This window comes from Triticum urartu, chromosome 3 (assembly GCF_003073215.2).
Source record: "Triticum urartu cultivar G1812 chromosome 3, Tu2.1, whole genome shotgun sequence".
NCBI classification, from domain to species: domain Eukaryota; kingdom Viridiplantae; phylum Streptophyta; class Magnoliopsida; order Poales; family Poaceae; genus Triticum; species Triticum urartu.
Window position 1 is genome coordinate 96,049,706 of NC_053024.1, and position 19,953 is coordinate 96,069,658.

Here is a 19,953-nt window from a genome sequence, read left to right on the forward strand (position 1 = left end):
CACATCTTCAGGGGGAGCCCTTGCAACTTATGAAGACAAATTCCTTTACTATCTCACAAATTATGTTCCCCGTTGAAAACTTCAACTAGTTTGTCATCAATCACCAAAAAGGGGGAGATTGTAAGTGCATCTAGTGCCACCCCTAGTTGGTTTTGGAGTATTGACGACAAACCTAGTTGAGGGACTAACGTGTTTGTGAGAATTGCAGGAAAACACAGGTAGAAGTCCCTCATTGATTCGGTTTTATTACCAGAGATGACCCCTAAAAATGTACGAAGACATTGAAGACAATGGTGGTTTATGAAGATATTCATATTGAAGACAATGACATGAGAAGACTCCCTATGAAGCTTATGGAACTCGAAGACTTAGATCCTTCGTAGTTTTATTTCTTTCATGTTGTGTCATAGGAACCACCGTACTGTTAAGTGGGGTCCAAGAGAACCAGTCAGAATGACTGTAGTGATGCCTAATTCAAATCCTATGTCTTCGAGCGAAGACTTTGAGAGAAAATCTTGTCCAGAGTCAGACAAGTCAGCTTTACTTGTAGCCCAAGTAAAGTTGCCGTGTGAGTTCAAAATTCGACCGTTGGTACACGTGTCAGTTCCTTAGTGACCCAAGGTCATTTCGAACAGATCAGGTCGGGTTGCCAAGTGGCTATAAATAGTCCACCCCCACAACCATAAATGGTTGGCTGCTCAGATTTCAGTGCACGGCTTTTGTCGTTTGAGAGCAACCCACCTCGAAGCCTTTGAGAGAAAAATTCCTAGTGAGGAGAAAAGCCCTAACCACCCAGAGCCAGAGTAAATTGGGCATCACTTAAGTCTTCTTGTCTGTGTGATCTGAAGACTTATTACACTTGAGGACTGTGCATCCTCCAGACGGTTAGGCGTCGCGTTCTGAGCATCCAAGAGAAATTGTGGATTGCCAGTGAACGAAGTCTGTGAAGGTTTGGGAGTCTACCTTGAAGACTTACCTGAGTGATTGTGCGAGGTCTGTGTGACCTTAGCTCAAGGAGAAAACGGTGAGGACTGGGTGTCTTGGACTAAGTGTCCTTGACTGGGTGTCCGGGACTGTGTGTCCTTTGGTTTAAATACCTACCCGCTCCAACCAGACGTACAGTTGTCACAGCAACTGGAACTGGTCCAACAAATCATTGTCTTCAACGTGTCACTGGTTTCATCTTCACTTCCTTTCACTTACAGTTATTCATTGTGAAGCCATTGCATGCTTGCTTTATCTTTTGTCTTCACAACATGAATGTATGATCTGTTTGGCTTCATAACTTCTTCCTACCTGATCCTCATTACACTGAAGCTGTTTGTCATTGCGCTTTCACTCTATTGAATACATGACCATGGCTGGCCTAGTGTAATCTAACTTCTGCTGCATAGTAATAGGCATAATCTTCACTGTTTGTCTTCATAACTCTCACGTTTTGAAGACTTTCATAAAAATCGCCTATTCACCCCCCCCTAGTCGATATAACGCACTTTCATACTATAGCTTCTTTCCCTTTATGTTCACATTGGAAAAGAGATCTTATTACCATCTGTATCAACCATGTAAATCTATCTTGTTTCCCATTTCTTGAATCAATAGCCTTGTATTGTTATATGAAGAACCTTCCTCATTGAAAGCTCTCCTTACCATAATGGCGTAGTGTTTTGCTCTCACCCTTAACTCCTTTGCAACCTCCCCCTCATCCATTAGGGTGTTCATTGCAGTCTCCATGGCATCTCTTATAACCATAACTTCTTTGTTTTCACTTCCCCACTGTATAACTCCTTGCACTCCAACCTCCACCCCGATTTTCAGCACATCTACCACCAACTTCTCATTCACAAACACCTTCACAAAGTGCGTCCATGTGATCATGGGCACACATGCACAAATACCCTCTATTGTTGAGTTCCACCCACAGTGCATCACAAATCCTCCAATGGCTTGGTGCCACAGGATCATCACTTGTGGCGCCCAACCCCTTATGATCATGCCTCTATTTTGGCACGCTCCTCAAACCCATCTGCGAGCCATTCCTCGACTTCTGGAAGCTTAGCTCCTCCTTTAATCACCCAAAAAAATGGTTTCTGTGAGGCTTCAAGTCCCAGTCCCAGCTCAACAAGCTGTTGAGGTGTAGTGCAAGCAGGCTGCCAAAGTTGACAAAGACCACTAAGCCTGGCTTCATTGAATCAAGCCATTGAAAGCAATGTGCCTCATCCGTTGACGCCTTGTTTACTCTTGCGGCTACTGCGTTGTTGTTTCGATGGCAGAGACACATTGGCCCAGTCATCGAGGCCTTATTTCCTGTCATCTGCTCAAACGATTCGATGTACAATGCCTCAAGCTCCTGAAAGTTGTTAATGACCTCACCGTCACATCTCAGTGTCTCCTCAAGGATCATGCCATGGATTTGGTCCGCACCAGGAATGGAAACGCCTCCAGGGGATTTAGCCTTCGTCAACTCTAGTGGTGTTGGGAACGCCGTGATCATGACGAGCTCACTTTCATCTTTGACTTGGTCAAATACATTGGTTTGAAAAGTGATGTGCCTGCAAGATGGTTTTAGTTGTTTAAAATGCATAGAGGTGCAGACTTCTTCGACAAACATCAACCGACCGCAAGTTTGCAACATGCCTAAAAAATTGCCCATGAAAACATTTGTTGTCTGTAATTCCTTATGCAATGCAAATTACACCTTTGGTTTCATAGAGTACTAGAGTAGTACTACTAACTTGTTTCCTTTCGACTGTAGCATTTTATATGTGCATGTTGTTTTCTCTCTAGAAGTAATTAACACTAATATCCCCTTACTGTTGAAGTAAAGCACTTAACTATAGCAGGAAAAATACATCCAGTACAAAATTTACTACTAAAAATTTGCCTCTCATGGTTGTACCTGACCAGGGATGAGAAACCACAAAAGTCAATAATGGCGAGCCTCGGGATGCCGAGCTCCCTGGCAATGTCACCTGTCCACCAGTTTATCATATCAGATATGATGCAGCTCGGAGGCGAGTGCTGCTGCTCACGGAGGTGGGCTATGAGCGGCTCCTGAAGCGCACCGATGGCCTTCAGGAATTTTGAGAGCAGGTCCGTGGTATGAATCATGTGGAGGTTCTCGCAGCCGTCCGGTAGGCCGAACTCAGCGGCCGGGAACCGGAGCTCCACGAGCTGAATCACCAGGAATGTCGCCTTCACGTTGGCTGCAAATCCTGCCAACCTGGAGGCGTTCACCGGCATGGTGATGAAGCTGACCTGCGCGCCATGCTCTGCCAGCAGGCACGCCATGTCGATCCTGGGGATGGTGTGGCCCTGCGCCAACAGTTGCACCAACATGAAGTGTGCCCTTATTGAGCTTCTCTGGCCATCGCCGCTGTTAGCGGAGGTCATGGCCATAATTGGCTGTGGTAGCGAATGTGGCACCTTGAAGATACCACAATCTGTTGGAAGCAATGCAATGGCAACTATAGTGTACATATATAGCACCTAGTGACAGCCGCACATGCTGGCGCGTCAGTCATGAACTCGTGGATGAAGCTTCCTCACTTCTGAACCGTGGGAAAGGGTGGGAAAGGCGGTGTCCGAGAAGTTGGATTGAGCAATGGATGGCTTAGATCAACCCCCGCGCCTGCCTGCTACACTCGTGGTTTATGGCCAGTTGAATTCTGCCTGCTAGTAATGCAGCTTGGCTTGCCTTATTCCCGTATGTAGATTCAATGTAACTGTGACATCCATAAAATTTTCTTAGACGACATGTTGGAGCCAAGGATTAACCCCAACTGCTGCATGCCACATTCGGTATCCTGACTTTTGGCTGCTCGAGGTGCTGATCTTGCAACATATGGTTCCACTCTACTTGCTTGTCAACCCATAGCCAATTGAATTCTGCCAATGATGTGCTTGTCTTACCTGCCCCATGATCATGACGAGCTCATTTTCATCTTTGACATGATCAAATACATTGGTTTGAAAAGTGATGTGCATGCAATATGGTTTTAGTTGTTTAAAATATGTAGCCATGACTAAACTATCAACCAACTGCAAGTCTGCAATGCCTAAAAAGTTGCCCATGGAAACATTTGTTGTCTGTAACTCCTTATGCAGTGCAAATTATACCTTTTGTTTCATGGAGTAGTACTACTAACATTTTTACTTTCGAGTGGAGCCATTATATGTTTATGTTCTTTTCTCCCTGGAAGCAATTTATGCTAACTCAGCGGCCGGGAACCGGAGCTCCACGAGCTGAATTGCCTGGCCACCTCGTTGAAGATACCATGATCTGTTGGAAGCAATGCAATGGCAACTGTAGTGTACATATGGCACCGGTGACAGCCGCACATGCTGACACGTTAGTCATGAACTTGTGGATGAATCTTCTTCCGTTCTGAACCGTGGGAATGGCGGTGTCCGGGTGGTCGGATTGAGCAATGGCTGGCTCAGATCAACCTCCGCGACTGCCTACCACACTCAAGGTTTATAGCCAGTTGAATTCCGCCAGTGATGCAGCTTGGCCTACCTACATTATTCTCGCACGGAAGATTCAATGCAACTGCGACAACCGTAGGATTAACCCGGTTGCTGCGTGCCATGATACGTATCAATAATTTTTGATTGCTCCATGCTATATTATCTTCTGTTTTGGATGTTTATGGGCTTTATTATACACTTTTATATTATTTTTGGGACTAACCTATTAACCCAGAGCCCAGTGCCAGTTTCTGTTTTTTCCTTGTTTTAGAGTATCGAGGAAAAGGAAAATCAAACGGAGTCCAATTGACCTGAAACTTCACGGAACTTATTTTTGGAAGGAAAGCAACCCAGGAGACTTGGAGTCCACATAAGGGAATCAACGAGGAAGCCACGAGGCAGGGGTGCGCGCCCACCCCCTGGGCGCGCCCTCCACCCTCGTGGGCCCCTTGTGCCCCCCTTGACGTACTTGTTCCGCCTATATATCTCCATATACCCTAAAACGACCGGGGAGCAGAATAGATCGGGAGTTCCGCCGCCAGAAGCCTCCGTAGCCACCGAAAACCAATCTAGACCCGTTTCGGCACCCTTCCGGAGGGGGAATCCCTGTCCGGTGGCCATCTTCATCATCCCGGTGCTCTTCATGACGAGGAGGGAGTAGTTCTCCCTCGGGGCTGAGGGTATGTACCAGTAGCTATGTGTTTGATCTCTCTCTCTCTCTCTCTCGTGTTCTTGATTTGGCACGATCTTGATGTATTGTGAGCTTTGTTATTATAGTTGGAGCTTATGATGTTTCTCCCCCTCTACTCTCTTGTAATGGATTGAGTTTCCCCTTTGAAGTTATCTTATCGGATCAAGTCTTTAAAGATTTGAGAACACTTGATGTATGTCTTGCCGTGCGTATCTATGGTGACAATGGGATATCACGTGATTCACTTGATGTATGTTTTGGTGATCAACTTGTGGGTTCCGCCCATGAACCTATGCATAGGGGTTGGCACACGTTTTCGTCGTGATTCTCCAGTAGGAACTTTGGGGCACTCTTTGAGGTTCTATGTGTTGGTTGAATAGATGAATCTGAGATTGTGTGATGCATATCATATAATCCTACCCACGGATACTTGAGGTGACATTGGAGTATCTAGGTGACATTAGGGTTTTGGTTGATTTGTGTCTTAAGGTGTTATTCTAGTACGAACTCTAGGGCTGTTTGTGACACTTATAGGAATAGCCGAACGGATTGATTGGAAAGAATAACTTTGATGTGGTTTCGTACCCTACCATAATATCTTCGTTTGTTCTCCGCTATTAGTGACTTTGGAGTGGGCTCTTTGTTGCATGTTGAGGGATAGTTATGTGATCCAATTATGTTATTATTGTTGAGAGGACTTGCACTAGTGAAAGTATGAACCCTAGGCCTTGTTTTAACACATTGCAATACCGTTTACGCTCACTTTTATCATTAGTTACCTTGCTGTTTTTATATTTTCAGATTACAAAAACCTTTATCTACCATCCATATACCACTTGTATCACCATCTCTTCGCCGAACTAGTGCACCTATACAATTTAACATTGTATTGGGTGTGTTGGGGACACAAGAGACTCTTTGTTATTTGGTTGCAGGGTTGCTTGAGAGAGACCATTTCCATCCTACGCCTCCTACGGATTGATAAACCTTAGGTCATCCACTTGAGGGAAATTTGCTACTGTCCTGCAAACCTCTACACTTGGAGGCCCAACAACGTCTACAAGAAGAAGGTTGTGTAGTAGACATCAGGCCACATTTTGTATCCTAACAAGGCTGCTCCAGATGCTGATCTTGCAACATATGGTTCTACTCTACTCGCTTGTTAATCCATAGCCAATTGAGTTGTGCCAATTATGTGCCTGTCTTACCTGCATTATTATTCCTGTATGTATGAAAATTCAATGGAATTCTCGTGTCCGTCTTTGTACACATGTACGTACAAGTCAAAGATCACTGGATATGTTCAAGCTTCTGCAGATAAAATGTTAACATCAATCAATTTGGGGAAAAGAAGTCCATTTCTGGAGCGACTTTCTCCATTATTGAAATGTTAGAGCAATGGATCAACAACTCTGCCCTCTAGACTAGTCTCCTTTAGTGCTCATTGTTTTCCTCAGGTTGGAAAAAATTGGTGTTGGTTAGGTGTAGGATCGATAGTATGTCTAGAGGGGGGGGGGGATTAGACTACTTGACCAAATAAAAATCTAGCCTTTTCCCAATTTTAAGACTTGGCAGATTTCAGCAACTTAGCACTAGTCAAGTAAACAACCTACACATGCAAGTCTAAGAGTATAGCAGCGGAATGTAAAACATTGCACATGAAGGTAAAGGGAGGAGTTTGGAGGGATCAAACGCAATGTAGACACGGAGATTTTTGGCGTGGTTCCGATAGGTGGTGCTATTGTACATCCATGTTGATGGAGACTTCAACCCACGAAGGGTAACGGTTGCGCGAGTCCACGGAGGGCTCCACCCACGAAGGGTCCATGAAGAAGCAACCTTGTCTATCCTACCATGGCCATTGCCCATGAAGGACTTGCCTCACTATGGTAGATCTTCATGAAGTAGGCGATCTCCTTGCCCGTACAAACTCCTTGGTTCAACTCCACAATCTTGACGGAGGCTCCCAAGTGACACCTAACCAATCTAGGAGACACCACTCTCCAAAAGGTAATAGATGGTGTGTTGATGATGAACTCCTTGCTCTTGTGCTTCAAATGATAGTCTCCCCAACACTCGACTCTCTCTCACTGACTTGGATTTGGTGGAAAGATGATTTGAGTGGAAAGCAACTTGGGGATGGCTAGAGATCAAGATTTATGTGGTTGGAGTGGAAGATCTTGATCTCAACACAAGTGTAGGTGGTTCTCTCTCAGAAAATGTAAGTTGGAAGTGTAGGCATGTTCTGATGGCTCTCTCCATAAATGAAGAGTGGGTGGAGGGATATATATAGCCTCCACACAAAAACTAACCGTTACACACAATTTACCAAACTTGGTGAGACCGAATCATGAAACTCGGTCGGACCGATTTAGTTCAAAATGTGAACATTAGGATTTTCGGTGGGACCGATACGTCAACTCGGTGGGACCGATTTCATTAGGGTTAGGGCATAACGTAATCTCGGTGAGATCGATTACACAAACTCGGTGGGACCGATTTTGGTAATAAGCTAACCAGAGAGTTGGTCAGGCAAACTCGGTGGGACCGATCGTTTATCTCGGTTAGACTGAAATCGTTACGAAGGAGAAATAGAGAGTTTGCATTGCGAACTCGGTCGGACCGATTGCTCATCTCGGTTAGACCGAAACGTTACGAAGGGAAACAGAAAGTTTGCAATCCCATCTCGGTGAGACCAGGATCCCTATCGGTGAGACCGAAAAGACTAGGGTTTTATTGAAGTGGCTATGCCAACTGAACTCGGTGGCGCCGGATGGAAAGTTTCGATGGGGCCGAGTTTGACTTTTGGTTTGAGACATATGTGGATACGAGAAAGTGGTTGAGGGTTTTGGAGCATATCACTAAGCACTTTGGGCAAGTAACCCATTAAGCAACACCTCATCCTCTTTTAATAGTATTGGCTTTTCCTATGGACTCAATGTGATCTTAGATCACTAAAAGGTAAAATGTAGAGTCTTGAGCTTTAGAGCTTGAGCCAATCTTTTGTCCTTAGCATTTTGAGGGGTCCACATTCTTAATCCATGCCATGCCAATCATTGAGTTTTCTTGAAATATTTATCTTGAAATAGTATTAGCTCAATGAGCTATATGTTGTTAGGAATTACCAAAACCACTCAGGGATAGTTGCACTTTCAATCTCCCCCTTTTTGGTAATTGATGACAACATATAGATCAAAACTTTGACAAATGATTATAAGATTAAAATACATCGTCGCTTTGAGAAGTATGTGATAAGCAAGAGCTCCCCCTAAATTTGTGCATTATTTAAAATTTGCTTTTGAATGCAAATGCACAATCGATTAGGATCATGGGTTACTCTTCCATGTCACACACATCTTGGTGGAGCGCTCAAAATGATATAACTTAAAAGCATGCACTCATCACAAAGCAAAGTGAATGACCATATAAGAATATAATAGATGATATCATCCAAGAAAGCATTAAGGTAGCATATGATCAAACAATTATCTCACACAGACAAAGACATAGTGTATCAACCAAGCACATAAAAAGGTTTCAACCAAAAACAAGAGAGATAAAAAACAACACACTCTCTCTTGAAGCCTATGATCTATACATATTTCTCTCCCTTTGGCAACAAGTTACCAAATTTTTTGAAAATGCATAGTGCTTGCGTCTCTCACGCTCGGTCTTTGGGAGGTGGTGTAGAGAGAACTCCAAGGATGAAGGCATCTGTCGATGTAGTTGGAGCTGGTGGAGTGGCTGCTGGAGGTGGTACTAAGGCTGTAGCTGCTGGTGCTGACAGAGTAGTTCTAGAGACTAGTACTGGCACTGCGGCAGACCTTTGACCTCGGGGCACACGCCGAAATGCATCAGTAGTTGCCTTCCCTCTCCTTTCTTTTGCTTCCTCCTGGAGCTGCTGAACTGCAGTCTGTATCTCAGTTACCTTGAGGTCAAGATCATAGAATTTTGTCTCAACAATCCTCTCCAGGCTCTCCTGATTCTGAGTCAGGGTGGCCAAGCCCTTCTCAATCCTTAGTGTAGCTTGAATCAGATAGCCTAATTGATCTTGTTTTGACTTGAGGAACACCTGAGATGCTTCTGCTGCACTTGGCATCCTTGCAGCTTTCTCTGCCTTAGCTTTGGCTCTCTTCTCTTGCGCTTGTATAGAAGATGGTTCTTCCTCATTCATCACAACTATGTTGTCTTCAAATTCAGGATAAAGGGGTAGATGCTACTTGTCCAACAAGTATGTTCCTGTGCCCATCTTAGAATTGATGAGCTCCTGAATATGTGGAGCATACCCACAACTTCTCTTTTGGTCAGCAACAGTCCTCTTGATTGTCTCTACAATCAGGCTCATGACCTTGAATTTCTGAGGGACATCAAAGATTTGCATCATGTTGATGGAATGTCCTCTGATCATCTTGTGATCTCCTGACTTGGGTAGCAATGTGTGCCTTAGGATCCAGTTGATGGTAGGCAGACCAGACAGCAAGTAATGTACAGATCCAAGCTTGTGAGTCTCCAAAGCTTTATCAGGGATCTCTTTGTACATGTTTTCCATGGAGTTTCTTCTTCTTGGCACACACATCCAAGTCATCCTCATGTTCCTCTGGGGCATTGATCAGCTTGGCCCATTGTTCAACAGTGGATTGGTACCTAGTACCTTCAGACATCCATATGATCTTTCCATCTGGGTAAAAGTGAGCAGTGGAGTAAAACTGCATGATCAGCTCATCATTCCATTTTGTGAGCTTTTGTCCAACAAACTCATCCACTCCACATTCTTTGAAGATGTCATATACTCCTGGGAAGTGATCTTCATTCTCCTTGATGAATTCCCAATCAACCCATCTCATGTCACAAACAATGGGCTTCTTGTCAAGCAAAATAGTTTCATAGAAGTCTTGCTGTTCTTTTGTGTGGAACCTGCAGTCAACTGCAGTCCTTCTCCTCACAACATAGGGATCAGACTGTCTCCACAATCTCAGTCCAGCATCTTTTGTGATGTGCATGTCTTCAGCCACTGGATGAGTATCATTGTGATCTGGGATCTTGGGTTTTAATTTCCTCAAAACAAGAGACTCATCATCCTCTTCTTCAGCTTGAGGCACTGGGGCCTCATTCTTCTCTTCTGCAGGAATACTTCTAGTGTTTCTCTTTGACTTCTGAGCTTGAGCTTTGGGAGTAGACTTGGGCTTTGATGTTGCAGCCTCTGACTTAATTGCATCTCCCATAAGCTTCTGAGCTTTGGGTGCTGGAGCATCCTCTTCCTCTTCCTCTTCTTCTGTGGGATCCTTGAACATGGATGATCTCCCTAGAACTCTGGCAGTGGTCTTCTTGACCCTATCCTTTCTCTTCTTTCCTTCTACAGCCTCTTTGGGTTCAAGAGTGAACTCCATAGTTTCTTCCAAGGCTGCTTTCCTAGGATTGGATGTTGGAATTCTCTTGGCAGGTGCCTTATTGTGCATCCCTGGCTTTGTTGTAGTAACTGAGCCATACTCCTTCTTCAACACTTTCCTCTTTGAGGTAGCCTCATCCTCAACAGCCACATAGTCTTCATCCTCGGAGTATGCGGTTTTCTTCTTCCTTGTCCCGGTGGCTGCCAGGAATGCTCCTGCTGCCAACATCCGAGGTGCTTGATGTATCTGAACCCTCACTCAATTGCACATGTTCCTTAGATTTGTTCTGACTGTCACTCTGGTCAGATATCTTGGCAGTCACTGACAGCAAACCCTGTGAATAGATGTAGATGAGGTAGAGTGGATGAGCATCATAAAGTGCAGAGTTTTTGCAAAACAGATGACTTAAAAGCTTAGTTTTAGTTCTCCACAGAAAGCATTTTGGAGCTACCGATTTGATAAACTCGGTGATACCAAAGCAACTTTTGGAACCTAAACTAGTGAACTCGGTCAGACCGAGTCACAGTTCGGTGGCACCGGGACTACTAGGGTTTCATAGAGAATCGAACTCAGTCACACCGATTTGCAATTTTCGGTCAGACCGAAAATGCATGTGCTATGGCCTAAGCCAAATCGGTGAGACCGATTTCTACAATTCGGTCTGTCCGAGATGAGTCCGGCGGAGACCTAACCCTAAATTTTCAAATCTAATCTAATCTAAAGGAAGTTTGCAGTGGATGGATTGTTTGCATACGTGGTCATGATCATGGCAAAGTAATGAGCTACGAATCGGAGTTGGGAAATAGCACAAAGAGTCGAACTCATACCCTAGTTCGGCGAGAGTTCGCTACGGTGACAACGGCGGAGTAGAATTCCGTTGACGGCGACGGAAACCAGCAGCGGGAGGTCGCTGGCAGCGAGGAGACGGTCCAGAGACCCGAGGAGACAGAGCAGGACACGCGCGGGGTGAAGGGTTTTGGAGAAATTTCCAAAATTCAACCTGTCGGTATATATATCCCTACCCTTTCGGTGTGACCGAGTGGAACAACTCGGTGGCACCGAGATGCAGAATCGCGAGCGGTTACTGCAACTCGGTGTGACCGAAAAGTTCAAATCGGTTGCACTCAGATGGAAAACCTAGATCAACTTAGTGAACTCGGTGTGACCGAAGTGGATGACTTGGTCATATTGTCGTGGTTTTGTCATGGTAGATGTCCTTGTGAAAGGACTTAGTCGTGGAGCCATCGCTACGGGTTAGCTTAAAGGGGTTTAAAGCGGACAAAGGACACAAGAGTTATACTGGTTCAGCCCCTTACGGTGAAGGTAAAAGCCTAATCCAGTTGTGATGGAATTGCTAGGGTTTCGATGACCAGGGAGTGAATCCGCTTTGCCTGGCTCTCGAGTTGTTGTCTGTTGTCCCTAAACCGCCGTCGGGTCGTCCCTTTATATACACAGGTTGACGCTCGGCGGTTTACAGAATCCCGAGGCCGGATCATAAACGTGTCCGGCTCGGTTTCTACCTTTCCTTGTATTACAATATGAGTTACATATAATATGGCGGTTTACATCTATGGGCCCTAATTGCCTTTGGGCCCTGGGCCTTCCTGTCATATCTCCTCCGTAAAGCGCCATCCCTCTTACCTTCATGGGCTTCAAACATGACTAACTCCTTGTAAATATAACCCGCCCCCTCAGGGCCGGTTTATACTTAATAGTAATATCCCCAACATTAGGCCCCAGATTGATTTGAACTTGTTCATGTCAATCTTCAACACTTAGAAAAATTCCTCCTTTTGCACCTTCGCATAGATCTTGTAAACTGCCATGATGTCATCCTCCAGATTTGCAGTAAACCGCCGTGACTTCACTTGTTCATTAAAGCCGAAGATACCCTTTATTATGAGTATCCAACAATCGAGGTGACAACCTTGTTATATATCCATTTTTTGGGCTCCTCGATTCCCGTGTCAGTCGCTTATATCTTTGCCTTATAAATAGGGATGAGGATCCCTTTCTTTTTCCTCCTGTTGCCTCTTCATCTCTTCTTCCACCTCGCAACGCCTCTACACCTGAGCACTGCCGTCGTCGTCGAGCTTCGCCTCTGCCTCACCGTCGGCCGCTGCATCAACCTGATCGCACCAGAAAAACGCGGCCCACCTCCGCTACTTCAACAACTTCGGTAAGTCTTTCCCTCTTTCCTCTGTAGATCCACTTAGGGTTCACACGGGTTCATGGTGTTCTTCTCTTGTTCTTCGTCAGTTCATACACAGCAGACCTCAACTTTGATGCGTTCCGTGCGGTAGCTATAGCAGTCTTTATCTTGGCTATCAAACCATGCCTTCTATGTATAAAAACCGATATAGACTTTTGCAAACTGTTCCAGAACCAACGTTTGAGGTCTAAATCTTTTTCTTTTCCTGACCTGTGGTGGATCCAAAATGCCAATGTGAACTTGTGAAACCTGTTTTTCCTCACTTAGCCATTTTCTGCCTCAAATCTGTACCTTCCTCATCTGCGTAGGCAGTTTATCTCTTTAGAAGATAATCTGTCATATGCCATTAGTCCCCTTGTAAACCGCCAGTCGCTTTACCATTTATAACAGCATCAGCCTCCGGTTTAACAATTTTGCATGCTTGAATTCCTTTTTCTTAACCTGTTGCGCTTTATGCTTTGTCAATCATGAATCGTAAACCGGCATTAATATTTTCCAACTCTTCACTTGCAATGGCCAAACAATTTTATGCCTGTAACTGGGTCCCTTCCCGGGTTACTGAGGAGCAACTGATTGGATTTGTCAGAATTGGCACTTTACCGAAACAGAGTGAAATCCAGTGGAGAGTTCCCGGTCCAGAAAACCCTCCTACCCCCAGAGATGGCGAAGTAGTAGTGTTTGTTGATCACATGAGTCGTGGCTTTAAACCGCCCGGGTCCAAATTCTTCCGTGATGTGCTTGCCAATTTGTAGATCCATCCTCAAGACATTGGACCAAACTCCGTGTCCAATGTTTGCGACTTTCAAGTATTTTGTGAAGCATACCTGCAAGAGGAGCCAACTGTTGAGCTATTCTAGGACTTTTTCTATTTGAATCACCGTACTGAGTTTGTAGACGGGCCCAATACAGAATTGGGTGGCGTTTCAATTCAGAAGAGGAAAGATGTCAGTTTCCCTCATGCCAAACTCCATAGCCATCCTAAGGACTGGAACTAGACTTGGTTTTATTGTAAAGATACCTCCCCTGACGATGAGAATCCTCTGCCGGGTTACCTTCCTCACGGGCTTACCAACACACATCCATTTCCGCAACGGTTGACTACCAAAAAACGGGCTACATATGCTCCACAACTCTCCAAGCTCAGAGCCTTTATGGCCAATGGTCTAACAGGAGTTGATTTTGTTCGCTACTGGATTTCATGGAGTATATTGCCTTTAAGCCGTCGCCCCGGTTTAATGTGCGAGTATACTGGTGACTCAAAAGGCCCTCAACGTCATATTGATATTGAGCTGACAGAAGCTGAAGTTACTAAAGCTGTGAAGAAGATATTGAATGAATCGGAGGCTGTCTGTAGCAGGACCGGGTTAAGTCCCTATTACACTTTGAATAAACCGCCAGCTGTAAGCATTGCCTCTCTCCTGCTTGTCCTTAATCTGTGTAATCTCCTATAACTTTTGTCAATTCTCTTAACAGGGCGATGACCCATTTTGGAACAAGAAACCTGAAGAAAAACCGGTGAAAACCCCTCGACCTAAGACGAAGGTGGTCAAGAGGCCTGCCAAGAAGAAGGCGGTAGAATCCACCGGGCTGAACCTCGACGAAGACCTCGATAATCCGGACTCAGAGGTAGAACTTGATTCTCTTGGTTCGTTTTTCATACATCTCATTGACAATGATTATTATCAGGATGATGCTGAAGGCAGCCAGGCTGACGATGCAGAGGTAATTACTCTTCCCTCCGGTTCAGACACTCCGTCAACACAGAAAATCCGTCAAAGAATCCGGAAAATAAAATTTTCTCACCCCCTTGCTCACTTGGACCCAAAATTTCTTTTGAAGAAGCAGCAGCACGAAGCTCGCCGTACAACCCGGCACAACGGTCAAGTAGTCACTTCGGCCGGTTTACCGAACACTCCGGTTTGGAAACGTCGACCTGAGGTGTCACCCACTTATGCTACTTCTTATCCCAAGGCATGTTATTTCCGACAACCTCTTAATCTGTCCGATTCAAATTATCAGGGAACGCCATCATCTGGCGAGTCGATGGCCACACAACTCCCTCCTCTTAAGACAGTTGCTGGGTAAGTATTTTAACTGAATCTTTTAACGCTTTGTACTTGCATGCTATATTAAACCTTGCATCTTTTTCCTTTCAGAGCCAAGGCTAGACCCAACAAGAAGGCTTGGGCGAATAAACCGTTTGACGACCATGTGGTTGTTGAACCAGAAGGTCCAAATGCTGACGTCATGTTTGATGAACCGCCCCCTCAAGATCATGATTTTGATGAACAAGTGGAAGTTGAAACAGCAGACCATGCTGATAAACCGACGAGCTCGGTCCGTACTGATGATGGACTGTCTAGTCCAGTTAAGGCTGCTGATATCCCGTCAACTCCAGTGAAGGCTACCGATGACAAGGAAGATGATGTTATCATCACTGGCGTTGGCCATACCTCCCCTGGCAACCCTGTTGCATTATCAAAGCACAACGCCAAGGAGGAACATTCTGCTATGGGAAAAGGCAAATGGAGCACCGATTTATCAAGCTATGCCCACCTCAACGCCCAGGAACTCCATTCTGGTTTTTCAAACCGTCTGTACACAAACCGTGACTACGAAGCCGGTTTAGTGAATCTTATGAAAGAGCGTTATGAGGTAATTACATAACCTTTTTCTCTCTTAAGTCCAATTGTAAGTACCAACTCTAGTAGCCCCCAAGGGCCGATTTATGATGGCAATCAAAAACCGGGACTTTGTAATATCTCAACTCTGCATACTTATCCTCCAAGGCCGGTTGATCCTTTTTAAAAATGAACCGGTATTTTAGCATTGTAATCCTGTAACTTTCGCCTGTGTAGTCCCCAGGGGCCGATTTATCTTTCCAAGGTGAACCGGGACTTTTAACCACTGTTACTTTGAGCAGATGTACATTAGCCCCCAAGGGCCAAGAATAATGCTTGTATTATACTTGGGACTTAATTTTTTTTCTTTTGATAATGAAGCAAATAGGCATTAGCCCGCAAGTGCAAAGTGCATAACTTGTTATGTGCTTGGTACTTCAAGTATATACAGCCCACTGATGATACTTTCCTTTGTAGGCTGAGCTGAGCAAAAAGGACACCCAAACCGCTGATCTTCAAGAGAACATTAAATCTCAGCAAGCGGAGGCTTCTAAAGCCAAGGAGGAACTGACCACCGTCTTAGCAGCCATGGAGATGCTTAAGGAGACCTTTAAGAAGGAATGGGCGGATTGGGACATAGAGAAAACTGCTTTAACAAAGAGAGCCGAGGACGCAAAAGCAGCCCTTAAACTGGTGGTCGAAGAACTGACCGGTTTAAAGAGGCAAATAAACGCTATGACCTCTGCTGTATTTGGTAAGTATCCTCAGCTGATGTTTTTCGATTCATTTTATCTCATCAGTTACCGGTTTACTGATGCTTTCAATGTCACAGGGACCCGCGTTACCCATCTGGGCTCTGACATGCGGATGAAGCTGAAGGCTGCCTATACTTTGATAGAGCAGTTATATTCCGGAGCCCAACGGGCTATTTGCACCGCTGCTCATAACAAGCCCCCTCCAACGTTAATAAAAGAAACTATTGAGAAATTGTCAATGTTGCCTGCCCAGTTGGATGAACTTAAAAAGATCAGCTACAAGGTCAGGCGCGCTGACTGTGCTAATCGAGGCCAAGGCATGGATTCCAGATCTTGAACCGTAAGATATTGGCAAAGGCTATCCTGGCGTGAAGGAAGACGGTGCAGAATTTAACAATGATGATTGAAGGCTGACAAGGGAAATGCGATCTTTAGCAAGCAAATTGGCGGAAGAAACGGATCTCTCTCATTATCAACCGGTTTATGATGCTGATCAGAAAAGATATCCTACGCCCACACATGATGTAGAAGATCTTGTTCCGCCAATTCGTAAGCACACTTATGCCCCCTGACATTGATCCTTCCAACCTTATAAGTGAAGAAGCCGTGTTCCAAGCCTTAACTGGAATCGATTGGGTAACCATTGATTTCCAGCCACTGGGTAGGGAGGAGGAAGATGCACCAACGCAAGATGATCCCCAATCTTCAAGTCGTCCTGGTGATGAATCCTAAACTGGAGGCCGGTTTAGCCTGTCGTAGCCTACCCCTCTTGCTGGAACAATTATTCTGTATGGGCATGAAAGCGCCTTGTAATAGGCTACTTCAAACACTTGTCTGTTATGCCATCGAGCATACTTATTTTGCTTGATACTGATAACTCGCCATGTGTTGGCGCCCACCGTGGGGCCATCGCACGATGGTTTCCGGCTCTTAGAGGGCCGCTTTGAAGGACTCAAGGGCTACGCTGTAGGCCGGATGACTAAAAGTCGTCGCGGCAAACTCTACATCGACGACGCAGGCTGGGGCCCCGAGGCCGGCTCAATTGAGTATGGGTACCGGGTCCCCTTTGGTAGCATTCACATTTTCATTGGCAAGATCGGTGAACCGGGCCCTGAGCCGGACATCTGCGCCGACCTCGTCGAGACGGCTCAGCATGCGCGGTCTGCCCGGGTTAAACCGGCCATGAAGCGTGCCTTCGTGGGAATGATCCATGGAGGGAGTTATGAGGATGTATCGGAGCTTCGGCCTTACTACACCTGAGCCATTGGCTATACTTATGTACATATTACGACAATGTATATATTATGATTAAATATAATAAAACGGAACCTCAGCTAAAGCGGGGTATCTGTTCTTTTACATCATGCGAGGTTACACGGAGTTGCTCTAAAGCGGCCTCCGGTTTACCCCTTGAGTTTGCTTCTCTAAAAGCATCGTGTTATATCACTTGGAGGATTGGTCGTGTCCGAACCAATAGCATGCCTCTTGATAGGCGAAAGCCACCAGATCACTTGGGGACTTGGTCATGTCTGAACCAGTCACGCCTCTTGATTGGCCTAAGGCCACAGAATCACTTGGGGGCTTGGTCGAACCCGAACCATGACCACACCATTTGGTCGGCATAAATGCCACAAGAATCACTTGGGGACCTGGCTAACTAGAACCATAGTTACACCTAACGGGAGCTTGGTCGTGTTTGACCATGGTTACGCCATTTGATCACCTTAAATAAATCTTTTTTGGCAAACGTTTTTGTCGTTGCTTTTGCTTCATACTTTTCTTTGAAGGTTTTTTTTGCTTTTTATTGTGTTCTTTAAACCAGCAAAGTTTTTTAACCAATCAAATTGACGGAACACAGTTCACGTCAATCCGGAGACTATTTGCCCGGTTTGATCCTTGTTGTTAACATCCTCTTACGGAGTAACACGGTGTTTATCACAACCCGGCACGGTTTTATTATAAACCGGCACAATATGGAAGGAATTATCAGTACTCAAATTTTGGGTTATCACCCTTACTACAAAAAGTTGGTAAAACCAACGATGTGATTCAATGTCACAGGTATGATATATTTCATATTTGATTATACATATATACAGGAGTCGTTATTTCCTCCAACAGTGTGGGTTTACAAAACTCCGTGTCAAGGTTGGCCAAGCCAACTTCACACTCAATGGTGGCAGGTATTATGTATCGCAAATTTTTTTTGATCATATATACTTAAAATTTTTGTTTTGGATGTTTTACTTTATACGTATAGACATCGTATTCCGCCTGACGGTACAACCGCAGTGGCACTTAACGAATTTCTTATTTCAGAAAGTATTTTGGAAAGTTCATTACCACAGGAAGAACACGTTATGCACGAAGGCATATCAAACGTCAAAGGTATCAGCTAGCCTATTACAAGGCAACAAGGTGCCCATAATAACATAATTGTTTTTCACAAAGGAGAGACAGTTTTAAAACCGGCTTCCGGTTTAAGATTGGCCACCAGCCTGGCCTGATGGTTGTGGGTCATCCTGCGCCGCTTCAGCTTCCGTTTCTCTACCTAGTGGATGGAAATCCACAGTTGTCCAGTCGATTCCCATTAATGCTTGAAAAATAGCTTCGTCATGGATTGACGAAGATGGATCAATATCGGGAGCGTAAGTATGCTTACGGATTGGAGGGATCAGGTTTTCCGATTCATGGATTGGTGCAGCTATTCGCTTGTTCTGGCTGTCATATTTGGCTTGATAATGAGACAAATCTGCCTCCTCGGCCAGTTGACAAGCTAGTGGACGTACCTCCCGGTTTATGGCTCGCAAATCCGCTTCACCAAATTCAGACCCGTCTTCCTTCAAGCTGGGATAACCTTGAGCCGCTTCAACAAGATCAAAATCCGGCACCCAGGCTTTTGCCCGGATCAAAGCGTTGATTGCACCGGTTCGAGCAGCAGATTTCTTCAGTTCTTCAACCCGGGCAGGAAGAACTGACAGTTTCATCAGAGTATCTTGAATCAAATTGGGCGCCGGTTTGTTATGAGATGCGGTGCAGATGATCCGCTGGGCACCAGTGTACAATTGTTCAACTAAGGTATAGGTGGCTTTCAGTTTCCTCCGCACATCTGACCCCAAGTGACCAATGCGTGTCCCTGAAATACCATAAAGGGTTAATAAACCGGCGACCCTGTAAAGAAGGCAGAACCAATTCAGAAGGCAAGATGGCTTACCAAAGATAGCAGTGGTCATGGCATGAACATGCCGCTTTATGCTGGTCAGTTCATCTGTCACTGGTTTTAATGCAGCCTCGGCATCCTCTGCTCGTTTGGTCAAAGCGGACTTTTCAGTGGCCCAATCCGCCCGTTTCTTCTTGAAGTTCTCCTTAAGTTGTTCCATGGCGCTTAAGGCACTGGCCAATTCCTCTTTTGCTTTGGAGGTTTCAGCTTGTTGGGTTTTCAAGTTTTCTTGAAGATTGATGACTTCGTTTTCTTTCGCCTTCAGCTCCGCCTGCAGGCAGACAGATATATGTTTCAACAAATCAGTAGAAGGATTCAAGTGCCAACCACATAACAAGTTATGTGCTTAACACTTGGGGGCTAATGGATATTCGATCTTCATCTTTCAATGGTTTACAAAGTCCCAAGCTCAATACAAGTATTCAACTTGGCACTTGGGGGCTAATGCACATTCGATCTTCATCTTTCAATTGTTTACAAAGTCCCAAGCTCAATACAAGTATTCAACTTGGCACTTGGGGGCTAATGGCTATTTGATCATATGTATTCTGATGCGGCAGTTTCAATTACTTAAAGTACCGGTTTAACTACGCTAAG

General features: G+C 45.0%; 1 pseudogene; it reads right to left on the reverse strand.

Moving 5' to 3' along the window:
* Positions 1-1,523: 1,523 nt before the first annotated feature.
* On the reverse strand, positions 1,524-3,393 carry LOC125548059 (annotated as a pseudogene).
* Positions 3,394-19,953: the final 16,560 nt, after the last annotated feature.